Here is a 20,342-nt window from a genome sequence, read left to right as displayed (position 1 = left end):
TGCACACCCGCTCAGCTCTTTATGTGCCACTAACTCTGTGAACCGCTAGGCAACGGCAAGTGGCGGCAGGGCTGCGCTGCCCGCTGGCTCAGGTGTACACTGCGGTCTGGCAGGGCTCACACAAATTTTTACCAGTCCAGACCACCAAGACGGTACATCATCGCAGGCTGCACACCTGCTCAGCACTTAAGGTGCCCCTACCTCAGTGCACCGAATGTCACCATCCCGTGGCGGGTGGCCCGTGCCAGCCGCAGTGTATCTGGTGCCACCAACTGTGCAACGCAAGTCATGGACCCTTTATGATATTGTGGTACGGACAGTCATTCACGCATTCTCTACCATTAGACAACGTCCCTCTGGGCTCTGCGGTGTGTGAATCGCGTTGGCGAAATTCAGTAGTTTTGAATTTAAAACCAAAAACATTGATTGAAGGCGTTGAGTTCAGGGTTGAATTAAATCTTTATTCATGCCATAAAGAAATGTTCTTTTTGGATCAGCGAAGAAATATTATCTCGATAAAGTTGCTCAAAATCTTTATCAAGGATCCCAATGCATTTCGGTCTCAAAGGGGGCCCTTCATCAGGGGAAATCTAAACATAAAAAAATTATAATCAAATGGAGGACCACGTCCTGTGGAAATTAGTCTCATTCATAGCCTATTTACAAAGATCAAAGAAATATAGTACACTGTATCAGGATGACATTTCTTCGCTGATGCAAAATGAACATATCTTTATGGCATGAATAAAGATTTAATTCAACCCTGAACTCAACGCCTTCAATCAATGTTTTTGGTTTTAAATTCAAAACCACTGAATTTCGCCAATGCGATTCACTCACCGCAGCGCCCAGAGGCACGTTTTCTAATGATAGAGAACGTGTGAATGACTGTTGTTATACTAACACTCCAAGGTTTAGAGAGTGATACCTCCGTGGCATGCAACAACTTTTTAATCTTTTAACAAAAGAGCTTATGCGCATTCAACCACCATTGATTCATCGTGGTGCGGACGCCATCATGTCACCTCCGGCTGTGGGGAATATGATGTGGTAGGGCCCTATGCCCTCATGCATATATAATAACCACACGGATACACCCAGATAGAGTGTGGAAATGGCGTTGAGCATGTACGCCCGGCCCGTTTTATTGGCAGGGTCACATGTCTTGTGACACCTGTGCTGGATGGGTGTGGTGTGGGTGTAAACCAGCCCTCAGGGAGTGGCTGTGGCATGCTGACAACTAGACCTATGATCAGCAGATCACTACCGGGAAGACCTGGGACATGTAGCGTTTTCGCCCCCCCCCTGTAAGCATAAGCGGAGTGGGCTGTCCTGGGGTGTGTCAGTCCAGCGTAGGGGTGTGAACAATGACCACGGGGCTCTGGGAGTGGTTCTGTCCTGGGCTGGACAAGGAAGTAACTAAAGCATGTGTATCTGTTATAGTGTCGGGGCCACCTGGACCGCAATCGATAATGTTGCACCCTGTGACTCAAGACCCACAACATGAGCAACATGGACGTAAGGGTAAAACATTTACCATACATTCATCTATACTTCCACACTTGAATGATCATAGACATGACACATCTGTGTGAATATGAATGTTTAATGCACATTCAGTGGAGTGTTGTAGCTGGAGCAGTACAGGGCCATGCAAACCCCATTTTACATTGTTGGCCCGTGGAGGGCCAGCCAGAGTCCTTTAGGGAATGACAAGTTCATTGGAAGAGGAAGAGTTCAGTCCACAGTCTGATTGCTGTGTCATTGGTAACCAAACAGAATATGGCAGTCCATGTTGAGGTCCAAGGTGAGTGTCGCAGAGTGTATCGGGGAAAGTGGAAGGTGATGGTGCAGAACCTAGCAGAAACAGGTCATATGGCGGAGATGAATGCTACTGCTTCCATCTTTCCAGTAAGGCAGATTCATTCACATCTTTGTCCTATGCTGTTTCATGTGCCTCACATGTGGGTGGTGGTGTTCTGTCTCCAGCACTGTGTGGCAGTGACACCTCAGGGGCCGGAGTTGGAATGCCTGCCACACTGTGTGGCACTGACACTTCAGGGGGCGGAGATGTGGATAAGTTGTAGCAGCAGCATTCATCCGCGCCAGGCCATGTGGCAGCAATGCCATGAGGAAGGTCTGCAGGGCATGGAAAAACCCAGCTACCGCTTGCTGGTGTGCAGTCGTGGCAGCCACTATTTCCGCCTGCGTCCACTCCATGTTCTCCATGATCCTCCACATGTGTCCCAACTCCTGGAATGACAACGCTGGAGCCACTCTGACTAGACAGGTGTTCTTATCTCTGAGTTAGGACTCCAGCGATGTCAGCCATGGATCATTGGAGAGCATGGGGCGGACTGTGGGTGTTCGTTAGGGACTGTGAGTGGTCCCTGATGGGACTTAGACACCCACGTATGGTATCTAGCTTGGATGCCATGCGGTTGAACCCCACCCACACCTGTTCTGCCATCTTCACATGGCACCCCAACACACGGCATTGGAAGGCCATGTGTTGTTCATGGGTGTCCTGGGAGGCAACCGTGGTGGTGGGTGCTGCCTGCTATGTGGTCTGTGCAGGGGGTCGGATCTCCTCGATGCAGCTGGGCTGCCCGGCTCCTGGAGGTGGGTTGACATAGCTGTCAATGAACTCTTGGACGGCTTTGGTGTCAAAGGTGTGGAGGTCCTCTTCGTCATCAGCGAAGAGAGGTTCAGTCTGCTCTGCAGGAGATTTTGGTTTTCCCTCTGCAATGTGAACGGGAGATGCAGTTCAACATTGTGTTCACATGTATGTTGACACATTGTACATGTTTACATACAGACCGCATGACATGGTACATTGTGACTGTTTGGAAGGAGCTGCCTATTTGATGCAGGACAGTGGACATTTCGAAAACATCACAATTGTGTGTTTGTACTTGTAAATTATCAACTCACATTTCCCTGCTATGCCAAATGTGATTGGCCAGTTTCTACACACAAGCAGCATCAGTTGTGTCCTCTGGTCTGTTGTAAACGTGTTGCGGTTTGTACCACATTGTTGTCACTGGTGATGTGCTCTGCATGTTATGTGTGTTTGCTGAATTTTGGGAGAGTCCCCCCGGCAGCTCAGATTTTTCTGCCCCTTATCCCTTTCATGCGGTGTGCCTTTGACTTCTGTGCTTGTGCAGTGGTGAGATGTTGCAGACTTGAGTACATTGGGCTCTTGGTGGGAGTTGGGAGTCTGGGCATGGTTTGTCCGCAGATGTGTTATTGACGTCAGGGGTTGTTTAAGCACGCAGATGTGTCAGAGTGTGACCTGCTCCTATACAGATGTGATCCACACTCTGCCATCACCGTGTTGTGGAGTGCAACATTCCATGATATATTAACTGCAGCAATGCTATTCGTCATGCAGTGTCACTTTCATTGTCAGTGTTGCTCACAGACATAGCGCTTTGCTGGGTTTAACACATGTGCATGGGTTGGTTGTGAGATTGGTGGTGGTTGGGAAGGGCCCCCTCTGGGCACATAGTCAACAGGGGCCTACTTGCTATTTCTAGATGTGATGCAGTGCGCCAAGGGGATCAGAGACATGCTCAGGAGCCATTGTGGGTGTGCACTGCGATATATAATTAATTGTGCATGTGTGCCATTGAGCCCATCTCTCCCCCTTCCCCAGTCCATGGTCGTTACTCACCCTGTTGCTGTTGTGTCAGGTCATGTTGAGCAGTATCCGGTCCCCCAACTCCTGCCACCGTCTCCACACTGATGACTGTGGACACCATTTCCTCCATCCTCCTCCTGTGATGCTGGGCTCCCACCTCCAGTCTGCATTGCTGCCTTCTGGTTGTTGGTGAGTTTCTGCTTGGTTTTGCGCTTCACATCATTCCAGTGCCTCTTGACCTCTTCCATTGTCCTCCTCAGCACTCCAACTGCATTCACCTTGTCCATGATGGACTGCCATATTCCATTTTTTGTTGCCAATGACACACTAGAGGTGACGAACAGTAGTCAATGGTGTTCTATCACTTCCATTATCAGGATCCTGTTTTCCTAAGGACTGAACCGCGTCTTCCTCTTCTTCTTGTCCTTGCCCTTCCCTGACCCCGAGGTCCCAGGCTGGTCCTCCGTGGGGTTTGTGGGGTTCTGGTTGTCCTCTGTACTGGTTCCAGCTAACTCTATTGTGCTTCGCAGTTGTTTTGCTTTTGTTTGTATTTTTTCTCTACTTTTATAGTGACGTGTATAAATTGCAGGCCTGGCGCAGATTATCGCCGATTTTTTGATCGCGGTTGGGCCCATCGCAACTTTTTTCACATTGTGGTTTAGATTTTATCGCCGTCTCTGTGACTTTATTGCGGACATTTGACGCTTTATCGGGAAAATATCTCATGTTACCACCGTGTTGTGAATAGAACGGTAACACAGAGTTATTTTCCTGCGATGGACAGCGATATGAAACATTGCGTTAACTGATTTTGGTGATGATTATTGCTCATTCTTGAGAATATCCCCCTGAATTCACTGCTGTGCACGCATGACAGATGGGAGATAGAAGCTCAAGAAACCCAAAGTGCCCTGGCAATCTGAAGGATTGACTTTCCTGGGGTGCACAAGCACACCTTGGCAAAAGGGGAATCCATTTGACACCACTGCATATGTGTTCTGTGTCCACAAAAGAATCACTGGGATTCCCCTTTTTTCTAGGGAAATTACTACGTGCCCCAGGGTAAGTAATTTAAAGTATATCCATGGTGTCCAGGGGTGAGGGGAGTCATTTTCCTCTTCCTTTGGGCTCGGAGAGTCCACAAGGATTGCCCCCAACCTACTGGGCATGCACAGCATGGTGAAGGAATGCCTAGAAGGATTTGGGGGAAACTGCCAGCTCTGGGATCACTATCCTTCCATCAAGTCATGCAAAGGTGTGTGGTAAATACTGCTACCCACTTCTTACATGACAGGAGGTTTTCAAACAGGTAGCAGAGGCAGGGGTTAATCTGAAATGCGTTGCCCCTGCATTTTCTACTCATGTGTAACTGGAGAAGAGAGGCAGGGTTAATCAGAAATGCATTGCCCCTGCTTTCACTACTCTTGTGTAGCTTGAGGAGAATGGCAGTCCTTTGATGAAGTCGGACACCTTCTCTTACCGTCAAGGTTAAAATCAGGACCAACTTTTTAGTGACTCATCTAATTTCTCAGGCTCTCTTTCCAACATTCAACATGCAGATATCTCAAAGTGTGGATTTATTTGAAGGGCTTCATGAATTTTGTTTACATACATTTTATTTGCATTAATGCCCTAATACTAACCAAACTTCTCTTCATTCTCACTGCCCCTCATTTCCTTAGCTGGTTGAGCCTCAGTGACTGTTGTGAATGTAACCCTTCACAAAATCTCGCTGACCTAGGTATGGACCATGGTGGCTACAACGGGGTCGGATTGTGTTGCCATCCAGCATTTTATTCCAGCTAAACTCCTGCAAAAGGCAATAACCATCCCAACCTCCAATCTCACCAAAGCCTTTTTCTTTAAACATAAGACAGTGGGAATGAGAAATCCCAAATTCAGATTTCCACTTGAATTATTCTTTGGACACCAAGGCCATGTTACGCGTTGTCATTATTTGCGCCTGAAGCAAATAATGTCAATGCGCCTCATTATGATAAATGCGCTGCCACTAGGGCAGCCGCGAACCCGGGTTGCCCTGGGGCAGCACATTCATGTGAAAACACGGCAGCTGCTTGCAGTCGCTCTATGTTTTTACAGTCCAGGCGGCAAGCAGCCTGCAGTTTGAAAGGAGATTAGAGATCCCCTTGCAGGCGGATGCAGTGAGTGACTTCCCCCGCATACAAGCGGATGTCTGGGGTGTCTATAGGACCCCCTTTCTCCCCTCAAGAGGGCTGCTCTTAGGTAGCCAGGGGGCACACTCACAGTGCAACCCCAGAGAGCTTCTTTGCCTCTATGCCTCTATGCCAACGTCTATAATATGACGCGGGCGCAGAGGCAAAGGGACTCCCTTCATTTGTGTAGGGCACACCCCCATGCAAATGAGGAAACGCCCCCTGATGGTAGCATTGGTGCTTTAAGTGTGCCAGTGCTATCGGTATTACTGAAGGGGCCCCCTTTTGTCATACCAACTGGCCGCGGGGACACACAAAGCGGGCGCAAACATTACATTACCGCTGCAATTCTGACAGACCTCTGTCGATTATATTTAGAGATGATTTTTGGGGCAGCAGTTATCCATGCACCTTGAAGGGAACTGCCATCACAGCAGTTCACTTCAAGTACAAAGTTTGATGGACAGTGGCTTTTAATGACTGCCCACCAAACTTTTACCTTTTTTTGTATTTCAAAATGAAGGCCACAAAGTGTGTTCCCTGCAGTAACGGACAAAAAGAGAATGTTACAGCATCCATCTAAATGGAGTGGATGGTGTGATGGCCTCTGATTGCCCCTACTTTGTCAGGATGCTGGGGACGTTTGAGTGTTGGGCAATCAGGTTACTCCATCATGTTTATTATGTAGTACCCCATCCTCCAAACTCTAATTAACATAAAAGACTTTTTGTACAGGATTGTATGTTTACCCCCACCACCCTCCACAGCAGCAGAATTCCATGCAGAGGATAAGGGAATTTTCTAACACAGCTTCATAGAACTGTTTAATTCACTTAAAACACTGAAGTAAATCACAGAATAATGTAACATGATTGCCTAACGACATTTGCACTCTGACCAATTGATGTATTTGTGTCTTTTGGTCTTAGTCTAAACTACCAACAGTAATTAAACATTTCCCCCTTGCATATTCCTGTATTCCTGCCTAGTTATGACAGAACACCCGTTTTGAATCAAGTCCTCACCTCAACAAAAGTGAGGTTGTTGGACTTGGCTGCTGCTACAATCCATTTAATACCCCTTTTGTCTGACCCTGTGTATGTTTCCTTCTCTCTTATACACTCTCAATGGCGTGGGGTCATTTTCTTGTGCTAAGAAGTGCCCTGCAACCACCTAACATATCATAACCAAGATAGCTAACTTAGGCTGTAAATGAAATTAATAAAAAGCCATACCATCTGTCTCCTTTGACGAATATTGTACTAAATATGCATTTGCACACTTCGCAGGTGGTCCGTCCAGCTGAGAGAAGGAATATTCTTGTATCAAATGTTATTTGCTCTTTGATGTATCATTCCACCTCCTGAAAATGACTCTCCATTACAGATTCAATTCATTTTTTTCTTATAAACATTGTACACAGAAAGGAAGCATCTTTGGAAAATTATTTCCGGTTGGTAGGCTTTTTTTTAATAGTTTTTGTGTGTAGGAGTCTGGCTTTTATATGGCCACTAGGGTGACCAACTGGCATTGGTGCAAATTCAGGATGGTGAGTGTAAAAATTCAGGACAAAGGGTCAAAATTCAGGACACAAATTCAGGACAGGAGGTCAAAATTCAGGACAAAACTTTAGGACAATAGGTACGTTTTACAGACACATCAGAGGTCGCGCAATAGTATATAAGTAAGCCCAGCCATTTCCAAAAATATTCAACCGTTTGCAAACCTATCCATCATGTATCCTTCCATCTATCATTTCACTCATCCATCCCTTCATCCATCCCCTCATCCATCATTTCACTCATCTCCATTATCCATCCATCCATCCACCATTTCACCCTATCCATCTGTACACTTATCCATCCACTCTTTATCCCATCCATCCATTCACTCATCCATTCAGCCATTTATCCTTTCACCAATCCAGCCATCCTTTCACTTACTAATCCTTCCACCCATCCACTATTTTAGTCATCCATCCATCCTCCCTTTCTGTCTCCATCGACCCTTTCATTTAGCCATCCTTCCTTCCATCCATCCATCCACACACCCATCCATCCATCCATCTACTCTTCCACTCATGAATCCATCCATTGATCCTATCACTCTTCTATCTATCATTTCACACCTTCACACATCTATTCATCCTTTTGTCCATCTACCCTCCCTTTCACTCACTCATCCATCCTTACATCCACCCTTTCACTCATATGTCCATTCATTCACCCTTGCACTTCTCAATCCATCCATCATTTCACTCATCCACCTACCCACCCATCATCCACCCAACCATCCACCCACCCACCATCCACCCACCCACTCATCCATCCTTTCACCCACCCACCATCCAATCCAATGATCCATCATTTCACCCACCCACTATCCACCCACCCACTCATCCATCCATCCATCCTTTCACCCACCCACTCATCCATCCATCTATCCTTTCACCCACCCACTCATCATCCATCCATCCTTTCACCCACCCACTCATCATCCTTCCTTTCACCCACCGACTCTCCATCCATCCATCCTTTCACCCACCCATCATCCATCCATCCGTCCTTCCCCTCATCCATCCATCCATCCCCTCATCCATCCATCCATCCCCTCATCCATCCATCCTTTCCCTCATCCATCCAGCCTTCCTCCCTTCCATCCATCCTTCCCCTCATCCATCCTTCCTTTCATCCATTCATCATCCATCCTTCCCCTCACCCATCCATCCATCCCATCCATTTATCCTTCCCCTCATCCATCCATCCATCCATCTCCTGATCCATCCATCCATCCACTCCATCCATCCATCCATCCATCCATCCATCCATCCATCCATCCATCCATCCATCCATCCTTCCCCTCATCCATCCACCTTCCCCTCCATCCATCCATCCTTCCCCTCCATCCATCCATCCATCCTTCTCCTCATCCATTATCCTTCCCCTCATCCATCTTTCCCCTCATCCATCATCCAGCTACCCTTCCACCCATACATCCAGCTATTTACATTTTCTCTCCATCCTTCCCCTCACTCATCAATCCATCCATCCATCCTCTCTCATTAGCCATTTATTCAATCTTTCATTCATCAATTGACCCTTTCACTAATTCATCCAGCCATTCACCCATCCCTTCACTTACTTACTCGCCGACCTTTCCATATTAATTTTGAGCTGAGCCCTTTTGAGAAGAGCCCATCAAGAACTTCACCCTCGCTGCAGGGGCCGTTCCAGGACTGGGACAGAAGCCACCTAGGGAGGAGACAGGATCCACCACAGGGGGGGACAAGAGCCACCACAGGTGGGGGTGGACTGGAGCCACAACATGGGGGGACAGGAGCCATCCCAGGCGTGGGGTGGACTGGAGCTACCACATGGGGGGACAGGTGCCATCACTGAGGGGAGGGCAGGAGCCATCACAGGAGAGGGAACACAGGGGTGGGCATGCAGTATTCTAGTATCATCTTGGGCTCCTCTCCTGCACAAGGCAACGAGAAGACAGGCTCTCTGTCCAAAATGCCATCCCCTACTGTGATGTACAGTACTTACAGGAGATACTCCAAGAGAACCGATTGAACTGATTGTCCTCCATACTTTGTTAATCAGTGTGGGTGCGATTGTGCCATTTCTTTATTTTCTTACATTATAGACTGCATGTTTGAAGAATCGAGGTTTGCTTACAATTTAGTGACAGTAATTAAGCTCTGAGAAGAGAACCACGTGCTGCCTCGGTGTAATCAGGGGTGTAATCTGACCGAGTCTCGGATGTTTGGGGCCCTGGGTAGAAATCGAATGTGTGAGCCCCCCTCTAAATAGCAGAGACATGACACATTCAGGGCTGTTTGCTTGTGAATAGAGGTCACTGCTCCTGAACCGGCAGCCCCTCCCTCTCAGTCACCTTCGAAGCACCTCTTAACAGGTCATCAAGGGCTGGAGGTGTGAGGGTAGCCATCCCGCTGTGCCTCTACAATGCTGCGGGGCATCTGAGGAGCTTTGGTGCAGCATCGGAGTGAAGAAAAGAGGTGGGTGCAGGCTGTGCCGGCTTTAGGGTGGAGCAACCGGTGCCCTGTTAAAATGACGGACAAATGGCGTCCGTTAAAGATTCCTTCACGGACAACGGACAGACGGCCGAAATTACGGACTGTCCGTGAAATTTACGGACGGTTGGTCACCCTAATGGCCCCCTAATTGAATTTTAATGTTTACGTATAAATCCCAAAATGCACGTACCATCTTGTAAAACCCTGATTCCTGTACAATCACATCCTCCCTGTTAATGTGCATCACACTGACACTCAGTGCTCCGGCAACCTCAGCCACTGAAACGTACCTCACCATTCCTGGACTCACCTTCTACTCGTAGACATTGCTCACCCTTCTCTCCCTCCGCCGGTCTCTCCTCCTTCAAATAAAGAGTACCCCGCATTACCCTCCCCCAGTCTCTCCCATTGCCTGTACTCACTTGCCCTGCCACTCCTTCTACCCAGGCCCGGTTCTAGCGGGTGGGCCAGGCCCACCTAACCATGAGGTTTGGCCCTCGCAGTGACGGCTTGAAGGCCAATAGAAAATGGCCACTGTAATTTAAAACGTTCCACCGAACTTTGCTTTTCTTCCTGTTCTGGGAGTTGCGTGAATGGGCCTGGGCTCTCTCTCACAGGCATCCCCAATCACCCATCTCCTTTTATAAAAGCGGTCTGTGACATGGAGGTACAATAGGGGCATTGCTCACTTGGCCACTGGATTCAAGATAGCCTGGCTGATGAGGATTATGAATCCGAAACCGGTCCCAGGATGCTTGTTTCCTGTCCAGGGAAGACATGGCTTGGTAGTTCAGGCTGGACTGTTCCCATGAGACACAGGGTCGGACTGATTTGCATATGGCCATGTCTGAACTGGGGTGGCTGAGTGAGCTGAAGAATGGTGATGGATTAAACCCAGATCACTTGACTGGGGGTGAGTGTTTGATTTGCTCAAATGCTCCGTCCATCATCCCCTTTTGTATCGCTTTGTTCGCCCTAAGTTGGCAGGGTATGCTCAGACGTGAGTCCCTTGCTCACTTGGCCACTGGACTCAAGATAGCCTGGCTGATGAGGATTATGAATCCGAAACCGGTCCCAGGATGCTTGTTTCCGGTCCAGGGAAGACATGGCTTGGCAGTTCGGGGTGGACTGTTCCCATGAGGCACAGGGTCAGACTGATTTGCATATGGCCATGTCTGAACTGGGGTGGCTGAGTGAGCTAAAGAATGGTGATGGATTAAGCCCAGATCACGTGACTGGGGGTGAGTGTTTGATTTGCTCAAACGCTCCGTCCATCATCCCTTTTTGTATCATTATGCAAAACAAGCCCGCCATCCTTTCCTCAGTATCGTTAAGTTCTGCAAAGCCCTGACCTTAATTATTACTCTTACCTCGAGCATTTTCTCAACATCACCTTTCAGACAAAAGCCCTGTAAACTCTCACATAGGCAAGTTTGCTTTGAGAAATAGGTTTAGGATGCAATAGTTTGGAAAGCAGATGAATTACTGCTGTTGCCAGATAGTAACATTGTCCCCTAATGAAAGGGTAAGACTGACCCATTTTAAAATCCTTCACCATACTTAACATGTACCTCTTATGCCCTTTAAAGCTAAAGTATTGATGGATAAAAGTTTCAGGCAGAGCCTGGAACCCAACACTGATTTTATACACATGGGAGAATATTTACGAGTGGCGCCGGAGCATAAATTTTGTGTGATGCTCCGACTGCGTAAATCATAAAATCATATCTGAAGCTACACAAAGCAACTATGCATTGCTTTGAATGGACTCATAGATATGGAGTAAGACATGGCAGCTCAAATCAATGCATTCCATTACTCTACGCTGGGTAGTCATTCCATGGGCATTGCGGTGGGTGTTCCCACACAAAACCCATGGATTTTAACACTTACACAGATTTATGAGAGCATGTAAACCTCAGGAAGTGCCAAAACCATGGGTCATATTACCAACAAGTAGCAATATTTATCGCTAAATAGGCGTAGCGATGATTTTTTTATCGCTGCCTATCGCTGGATATGTTAGCAGAGAAAACATGCTATTAGCAACGTTTTTCTCCATTGTGCTAAAATATCCAGCGATGGCGGCGAAATGCGTGAATATCGCTGAGAATACAGCGATATTCACGCATTAGCGACGAAATGCTCTTAGCCATGTTATCCACCTCCCATTGGATAACATGGCTAAGAACTGGTCTGGACAGGTGTTAGTATTTGGAGAAATTTGCTCTTTAGCGCGAATATTTTAATCGCTACACCTGCGTTGATAATAGGCGCAGGCGATGTCAGCTACTGCTTTCAGTCGCTAACAGGTTGGGTACGCCCACTTTGCATGTCATTAGCGATAAATAACGCTGACATGCAAAGCGGGCCCCAAACCGCTCGCTATTGCCTTCAAGCTGTCGCTAACATCAGTTACCGCCAGCTTGCTAATAGGGCGATAGAATTATCGCCGCTTAGCGGTCGAAAACGGCCGCTAAATCGGCGATAATTGCCTATCGCCCCCCTTGGTAATATGCCCCCATATGCTTTCTGAGGTGAGGCGTAACAAGGAGAAAGAAATATATTTCTTGTAATTGTTTCCTCTTTCTATGTGTGCTGCATTCTGCCTCTTAGGATTGTCTCTGCACAGGAAGGTGTCCCTTCCTGCACAAAATCAATTCTGCTGATAACGCGGGCACCCTTGCACCATGGTGCAACAGAGCCTGAATTAGTTAGGCTTCCGATACAGCGCCAGTGCAAGGGAAAAGGACAGGAATCCACCTTATTGCAGAAATATGGTGCATTCCTGCCCTTTCACTTTGGTGTGCGGCAGTGCAGCAACATGACTTGCTGCGCTGCCCCAAGCCAAATTCACATAAATGAGGGACTTGGTATGGTGCTGCCTATGACTGGAAACTCTTGGTGAAATATCTTCAAGCATATGTCTGCCATAACGGAGGTGAACATAATTCCATCACCCATGTTTGCCTTCCTGAGATACACAATTCAGATACCATAGAGCAGAGCTTTCCAAACTATGTGTCGGGACACGGTACTGTGCCGCCTGCCATGTGTCGGTGTGTCGCATGAGGATTAAGTCTGCAGGAAGATTATTGCTCTAGTATTCTATTCTGCATGTATGTCGTAAATCATAAATGTGTAATTACATAAAAAACAGTATGGCTCTAGTGTCCCAATCACACCCTATTTTCCTTGGTGTGGTTTTTTTTGCATCTCGCACGCAATAGCTTTCAATAAAAGCACTTGTGAACTCATTTTATTATGCTAACTAGTAGCCCGCCCCAGAGTTGCCTGGGGCAGAAAGGGGCTGGGGGCAGCATTTGAGGCTTGCGTGCACTTCTGCCCTGGCCCCCTCCCGCCCCGTCCCGGCCCGTCCCAGCCCGTCCCGGCCCCCTCCCGTCCCAGCCCCCCCTGCCGCCTGATCCTTACCTCAGGCGCCGGTCCCGCTCCAGGCGCCCCGCCCGCACAGGCCACCACTCTCCAGGTGCCCCGCCCGCACAGGCCGCCACTCTCCAGGCGCCCTGCCCGCACAGGCCGCCACTCTCCAGGCGCTCCGCCCGCACAAGCCGCCACTCTCCTGGCGCCCCACCCGCACAGGCCGCCACTTCTCCCAGCAGCAAGCAGGGCCGCGGCAGTCCTCCCAGCAGGTCGCGATCTTCGGCGCCATTTCCGGAAGTGTTGCCAGGGAGCGCAAACGCAAATGATGTCATCACGCAGACGTCGCGGCCGGCGCTACTTGCAAGGGACTACTTTATTTTTATTTCGAAATTTTTTAAACAACGGATATTTTTTATTTTTAATAGCCTATGTCCTTCTGCTTGCCCTGAGGTTTTCAAAGATGTCTTGGGTGTTTTGATTGGTGGTGTACTTTTCGAGTTTACCTGGCTCAAAGGTTTGTGTTCTCTCTTTATAACAGTAGTATAGATAAGCAGGACGGTCTGCGCATGTCAGTGACGCAGAACAGAGGCAGGAGAGGAGCGTGTGTGCGCGGCCTTGTTCCCTTTGCCGCGCACGTTGAACATTGAATGCCCAGTCAGTCCATGGAGCCGCCTCTGCCCCTCATCCCAGGCGCTCGGTACGGTGCACTTTTAATAGGAGAGGCAGCCCGGAGATGAGGAGCACTGCCAGTCTGTTCAGAAGTGTTCAAATGACATGCCAGCAGCGGGAAGGTAGTTTCATCAACTTCAGACTGCCGAGTGTGTGGTGCCAAAAGCTTGAAGCAAGTCTGTTGAACTTCGAGCTAATGCCAACTGGCATCCTTTAAAGATGCCCGTAGTTAAGCATACGTGGGCATTCATTACACTTCAGCATTTTCATTTTATATGCATATATATGAAGACGAACAGAGGATAAAATGCTGTTTATTTTATTCAGTCCGTGACACTCCAGATGGCAACACTGAACCATGTAACAGGTTATTATACATTTTATATATCACATATTTAGTTAGTTAGCTTGAAAATATGCTTTTTAAATAGGGAAAAGTTTACTGAAAATCGTACATGAAATTCTGCATTATGCCCTTTGGTTGCCTACAGCAAAAAGAAGAGAACAAGATTTAAGTTTTTAAGTAAAAGGTGTAGATTAGAATTTTCAAAAAAATACAGCTTTGCGTTATGGGAGCTAATGTTTATGATGCTGTCTTCAAGGTGCATATAATAATTTTGAGGTTGTGTTTTAAACTTTCATGAATAGATTGTTAATAAACAAAAACGTACTAAGGTTAGGGCCAGTATGTGGCTGCAGTGTTGAGCAATGAGGTACTGTCCTATCTTCACCTAGTCCTTGTGTCCTAATTCTCCTATTTTTCAGTTCACCATCGAAGCTCCTCTGTTACTGCCCCCAACTGATCCCGTTGTTCATTACATCCATTCCACTGTTGCTCATCTTTCGCTGTCTCATTTTTTGAAAACTTTTTTTGGACCCAGCAGTTTTTGGGTGGGCTGCACCGTTCTAGCAAAATGCTTTTTTCATGTTTTACCCACACTGCCCCAAACCAATGTCCTTCACTGCCCCGTGCCTTCTCCTCTCAGTGCTCCGTGCTTGTTATTATATGTCACCTCTAAGGTAGACCCACGCTAGCCACACGGGCAGGGTGCAGTGTATGTGAGTGGTAGGACATGTGCCGGTGTTTTACATGTCCTGATAGTAAGATAATATGCATTTTGTTATTAGGTCTCGCCTGTCAATGCGCTTGCGCATTGAGCTTGCGAGAATATAGGGGCTTATCCAGAGGTTAACCAAACTGGCGATTTCATCCAGTGCCCGTGAAAAGCAAGCTCAATGCGCAAGCGCATTGACATAAAGCGCGTGCACATCAAAGCCAGCCATCTGTTCCCCAGCTCCTCCCTCCTCCCCTAATTATTCACGGCCGGCCGGCCGTAGTTTCACTTTCACGGCCGCCAGGCCGTGTCTCGCGTTTTATTTTAACTTTTTTTTAAACTTGTTTTAACTTGGCTTTTATTTGCAGCAAGACGCTCCCCAACTTTGCAGCCCTGTGCCACATTATTTTATCAACATGTCTCCTTGTAGAAAAACATCCAAAACAGAGAATTCTTTATGCACATTGCCCCCTAACTCATATTTGTTTTAATTTGTATTAACAGCATTGCTGATGAAAGTAAATTCGTCGTTGGGGATGTTTTCTAGCGTCTCTGTCTTGTTTTTTTTTGCTTTCCTCCTCCCTCCTCGTGTTCGGAGCCCTCTCCACCCTGGAAGCACAAACGCAGCTGTGGATTTCTCACAGAGGAGAGCCAACGCTGAGACTTCGCACTGCAAATCCACTCCCCCTACAGCACTCACACATTGCCTGCCTCTGTTTACTTTGGCTGCGCCTGCGGCATTTTCAGATCATTAACCCTTTCCCCCTCTGCCGATCCTTTCAACAATGTGCATTGCAATGCGCTCCCGCCCCGCCCCCCACAGCAATGCCAAGAGCTTTTTTTAATGTAATGCCCTTTAGTGACTGTGGTAGTTCAGCTTGTATCCTTCTAGTTGCTGCAGAATGTATTTTAACCATGAATTTTATAATGGTCTATTTTTGGTAATGGATTTTAGGGAACGTTTTGCAAAGATTTGTATTAATCATACCATAAACTTGATAAAACAAACATGCTTTCTAAACGTATGCCTGGTAGTTCCTGAAAGGTTCGGGCATGCAGGTGTGTAACCGCTTCATGTTTGAGTGCGCAGTACTTTTTAGTGCACCAGAATACCCGAACGTCATTTAAGGTGTAGCAGCTGTTTCCCTTTGCGTGCTAATGGTACTTTAAAACCCTTTTGTTTTGTGATTCCTTCTCCAGGCACTTCTATCAATCCTTGTGGCAGCAAGTAGAAGGCTGTCAATCAAGGTGGTAAAAAAATTTTATGTATGCTGTAATGTATTTGGAGTCAAATTGTGTGATGCTACTTCTGCTACCTTGGGTATTGGGACACAAACAAACACCCCCACCCCTCCTCCGATGGAAATACACGTACCCCACCCTCTTGCTGTTTGCTCTCACTACCCCCTCCCCCCACCTTTCTTCCCCTCCCTCCTCGTTAGCTTGTCTCTGCTTGAGGTGGTGTTTAAAATACTTCAGAGCAATCTCAAGAGCGTGGGAGTCTTTTTATTTTATAATTCATCTTCACAACTTCGCGCGTGTGCACTTCCCCCACCCATCCGCTTTCCCAGTCTTCTTTCCAAGTGTCTTGTGCTGCTTGATTATACAGTGTCCTGTTTGCACAAAATGTTAACATCTTCAAAGGGATGAAAGGCTACCTCAGTCCTGACAGACTTTGAACTTATGACCCCCACGTTTACACAGATGTTGCAGGCATTAGAAAGCATGAATGTAATAGACTCCCATACATGGCATTAGAAAACGTGAATGCATATACACAAATGCAGAAATCTGCACAGTTGTACAGACAAGGAACACCAACTGATTTCATTGCCATCTTTTTAATCATGATTATCTCTCCACTAGGGAATTTAACAGTAGTGCCCAAGACTAATAGTCAACAGAACCTGCTGTCAGATTTCAGTTATTTACAATAGTTTAAGCTATAGCTATTATAATTTTTTTTTATTTATTTCATTATTAATTATTTAAAAAAGCCATTTGTATTTGTTAGATGAATACATCTAAGTCACGTACATACAAAACATGTTGCATTACAAATGCTATAGGTGTCACATTTGAAAAAGTATTGGCATTGTAAATGACAAAGCTATTCATTTGGCTATTTTCAAGACCAACGCATTAAAAAGAAATTGTCATTTACGAAACCAATAGCTCCAACTTTTCTAATGTGAGACCTATTGCATTTCCAATGCTTGTTTTTAAAGTTAAAAACAGTTATGTTTTATGGCTGTGGAGCATGTAAATCCACCAAGGCTTTCCTATCACCACCTCAGGACATAGGTCTTGACTGTGTGTTTCCTCTTCATGTCTGTATCCTTTCATGCTTCTCTAAGGCATTAGTGTTGCGAGAAAGTGAATATTTCTACCATGTGTTGCCTAGTTTGAGAATCATGTTAATAGTGCCACAGGCTCTGATCCAAGCCACTTTGTCTTCCAGGGTTAACATGCACTTGAAACTATATTAACCCGTTCCGTGCATGCGTCGGCCAATGGCAGTCGCAAGCACTACCTTTGTAGTGCTGCGCAAGTCCGTTTGCCGACGCGGCCCCGCCCACGCACAGAAACGTCCGCACTGCTGTGGATTCTACGCTGCGGTAAAAGGGTTAAAAGCCATCTGCATGAAAGCATGAATGGCACTGAAACAAAAGCAGGGCAACAATGTAGGCTCATTCGCTGTTTCACCTTCTGACAAAACCAGAAGCTCTGGCTTTCCCAAATCGTTTATTTAAGTTATATTTTCTACATTTTTTTTAAGATGTAGCCATGAAAAAACAGATTACAAATAGCACATGAAGTACGATTATGAAAGAACAAGGAAAATGTTACTTACCCTGTAAGCATTTGTTTGTGGCATGCAGTGCTGTAGGTTCACATGCTGTGCATACTCCAGCCACCTAGTGTTGGGGCCGGGTGTTTGCAAGTTGTTTTTCTTTAAAGAATTCTTCTTGAGTCACGAGGTAAAATGACTCAACCTCTTGCTAGTATTGCGCATGGTCATCGGTGCCATTGGTAGAATATTTTTACGCACCGCTGGTGACGATGGAGGTGGAGCAAAGCGATACAGGAGAGAAAGAAAGATGGCCATGTAAAAGTAGAAGGAATGATAATAGTAACAGCCAGAGGCCTATGGAGAGAAGGGTGGGCACATGTGAATCTACTGCACTACATACCACTATGAGATGCTTACATACTCCAACATTTCCCATTGGAGGCATGTGTGGCTGTTGATACACATGCTGTGGTTAGACTGTAAAGCAGCCCTCCCATATGTGGTGGCTAGCCTCTGGGTGTTGCAGAATACTGGAAAAGGTTGCATAGTACAGTCTGACCAACCATGGCTTGTTGGCTAGCTAGTGCGTCCGTACAATAGTGTTTGGTGAAAGTGTGTGGTGTAGACCAAGTAGCTGCTTTACAATTGGCAGTTATGGGGGTGTTTCTCAGAAAGACCAAAGGGGCCCCTTCCTTCAGTAGCGGCCCGTCCAAAGTCAAAGTGGCGTAGCAGCCAGGGCCGGACGAGTGAGGTGGGGGGAGGAAGATCGTAGGACAATTAATACAATAAATAAAAAAATAAAAACTTACCTGACCGCCAATGCTGCGGCCGTCTCCTGCCACATCCCACTCCTCCTGATTCTGAGCACAGGCCCCCAGAATGCACTGCGGCCAATCCCAACGCTGCATAAAAAGCAGGGTGGGGATTGGCCTGAGTGGGGGCAACTTGCTCTTCCAGGCAGACTAGGATCCTGTGCCTGCTCCCTCCAGCCCCAAAAGAGCTTCACTGGACATGAGGGTTTGGCCAGCCTGACACGGCCGGTAAAAACACCTCATGCGCAGTGAAGGGAGTGCCCAGCAGTCCCCCACAACTATTGTCATCCCTGGACCCGCCCCCAAGACTCGTCAGAGTCCTGGGGACGGGTCCAGGGGATTAAAATAAAGTGATAATAAAACAGGTTTAAAACCCGTTTGATTATCATTTTATTCGGTGATGGTGGAGGCGCTCCTCCGCTCTGAGAGGCCACCACTGCCTTTCTTTCTAGCAGAGCTGGCCCTTGGAGGAGCAGGCAAAACCCTTTTAGGTTTTGCGTTACAGGTTTGGTACATTTATCGATCCATCTGGCTGTGCCTGATTTTGATCAAACCTTCCTCTTCTTCAGTCCAGAAAAAGCAACAAAAAGTTGTTGAGATTTTCGAAAGGCTTTTGTCCTCTCCACATAGTGTATTAAGACTTAAGGTCTGTGGTATGAAGAGCCCTTTCTGCAACTGAGTCAGCTTGAGGTACGAAACCTTGGAATTCTATAGACTGGTTAAAGTGGGGAAGAAAAACCACATCAGGAAGAAATTTAGGGTTACTGCGAGGGACAGCCGTATCCTTATGAACCTGAAAGAAAGGTTCCTCCTATGTTAAAACTTGGAGCTCACTAGCACGTCTTAAGAGGTGATAGCCACGAGAAATGCTACCTTACGCTAGAGAAACAAAAGGAGACATGATTGAAGGGGCTCACATGGAGGACCCATTATCTTGTGAGGACGATGTTGAGATTCCACACAAGGGCCAGGGGGATTCGATGAGGAATGACTTGAGTTCCTCCATAAAATCTTTAATGACTTGTATCCTAAAGAGGGAAATGTGTTGCCTATTTTGGAGATAGGCAGCTACAGTAGCCAATTTGGAGCCAAACAGAGGTGAAGGCTAGTCCACATGTTTATTGGTGTAGTAGGTAACAAAAAATCTTTTGGATGCTAGCGGCTGAGGGGTCAAAGTGGCTTAAGAATATGTAGCAGATAAACCATTTCCATTTGGCAACATAACAGGCTCGCTAGCGCACCTGCGTGTTTCTTTGAGTATATTCATGCATTCAGGAGGTAGAGTGAGGTAACAAAACTCCAAGACTTTAGGAGTCTGAACACAAGATTGGGACTCCTGGGTTCAGGGTGCCTGATTTCTCCATGGTTCTGCATGAGAAGAGCTGATCTGTTGGGGAGCCTCTCGTGCGGAACCACCGAAAGCTCAACGAGAGTGGTAAACCACAGCTGCATGTCCCAGATTGGTGCCACAAGGATGAGGGTGAGGGAGGTTTGCCAAAGGAGGTGTAGAGGCGGAAAATATCCCCGACCAGTTCATCCATAGTTCATTACCATGGATTGTGGGTGTGGGAATCTGGGACGAAGTTTGGGTTTTTTGCAGTGGTAAAGAGGTCCACGTATGGAAACCCCACCATTGGGATGTACTGCAGGAGGACACTCATGGACTTGTTGCTGCATCCTGCGAAGGTCGGTAAAGTCACTGCCCACCCTCAAGAGGTACTCTGCCAGTAGGTGGATTCCATGCTGGAGAGCCTAGCGCAAGATGGACTGGGCTA

Source organism: Lissotriton vulgaris, chromosome 3_1, assembly GCF_964263255.1.
Source record: "Lissotriton vulgaris chromosome 3_1, aLisVul1.2, whole genome shotgun sequence".
In the NCBI taxonomy this organism is placed as follows: Eukaryota; Metazoa; Chordata; class Amphibia; order Caudata; family Salamandridae; genus Lissotriton; species Lissotriton vulgaris.
Note: the sequence above shows the minus strand (reverse complement) of the source record.